Genomic DNA, 1491 nt, shown 5'->3' on the forward strand with positions numbered 1-1491 from the left:
GTGAGATTAATAAAACATATTAACTATGGAATATTTATTTATCCTATTTAGCTGGTTTGATAAGTATATGGAATACGCACGTGATTTTTTTTTTGAATAGAAGTTGATTGTTATTCAAAAATCAACAGCCAATTTGGCCAAAGCTTACAAACTTACATAAGAATCCCGGCAAGAATCCGGTAAAACCTATCTAAGCTAATGCAAACTAATTAAAAACATTGGGAGGCTCACATTTAAGCAAGCCTATCCAAGAGTAACAAAACTTCGCCTCCTACGGAAAAATCATTCAACTAGCCCTCACTTGCCAGGCACGCAATTGTGGTACAAGCGAGAGACTAGAAACGTCATAGAAGACTCATAGAAACTGAATCACTCTCGTACAAGCTTAGAACCCATTCTGAACAATTAAACAATAGCTAACTCCTTCCCATTTGAGATGGAGTTTAAATCCTCACCTATAATATTACCTTCTTCTTTCTCCTTTGCCGGATTTCGCTGAGCTCGGCGCCCAGGAGGACGACCCTTCTTCTTTGGAGCTGACCCCACAGAAATCGGAACCTCCACCAACTCACCAAGCTGAAATTCCCGAGGAATGATCGCTAAACTAGGCTTAAATGGCTTCTTGCGTACACCCAATTTGGTGTGAGACAAAAACCCAGCATCTAGCCCAACAGAACCCGACCTAGTAGAAATAGGCCCAACAGCACCCATCCCATCAGTCCCAGCAGCCAAACTCGGCCCATGCCCAGTCAAAACAGCGGTCAACCCTACTGGGTTTTCCTCCGATTTTTCAGGAGCCATCGCTGCACCTTCTGCAGCAGCCCCCGACGTCGTTCCAACCAATACCCCAGTCGATCCAGCCACTTCCGGCCTCCCCTCCGACAGCCCAGAGGACATCACTGACCCGACGACCGCCGGCACAGAGACCGGCGACCACGACGCCGAACCCAGCACTTCCGGATTCGTCTGCACTCCCTCCGGGCCCGACACCCCCAATGGCAGCATCTCCACCTCCAATTTCCGATCACAAAGTCCACCTCCATGACCAAACAAGCCACAGGCCGAACAGAGGCCATGACATTTTTCATATTGTAGCTCCACCAACACCGAGACCGTCGGCGAAAATTCGAAGATCCGTCGCCCCCATATCCTCCGCCGGATGTCCTGCACCACACGAATCCGTTGAACCAGATCCTTCCGCTGCACCGCCCCTTGATCAACCCGAACGAATTCTCCCAGTGCTTTGCCGATTAAGGTTAAAGCCTTCTCATTGCGCATAGCAATACGTAGTCCTTTCACCGCCACCCAAACCTCAAGGAGGTGCAGCGGCGCCGCCTCAAGAGCAGAGAGGCCGTCGTAGTTGGCTAACAGCAACATTGAATTATTATAGAACCATGGCCCCCCAGCAAGAATCCGATTCTTCACCTCCCGTTCCTTGAATTGGAAGACGAAGACATCATCTTCCTCCTGCCGGATCAACACTCTCTCCTT

This window comes from Rosa chinensis, chromosome 5, assembly GCF_002994745.2.
Source record: "Rosa chinensis cultivar Old Blush chromosome 5, RchiOBHm-V2, whole genome shotgun sequence".
Taxonomy (NCBI): domain Eukaryota; kingdom Viridiplantae; phylum Streptophyta; class Magnoliopsida; order Rosales; family Rosaceae; genus Rosa; species Rosa chinensis.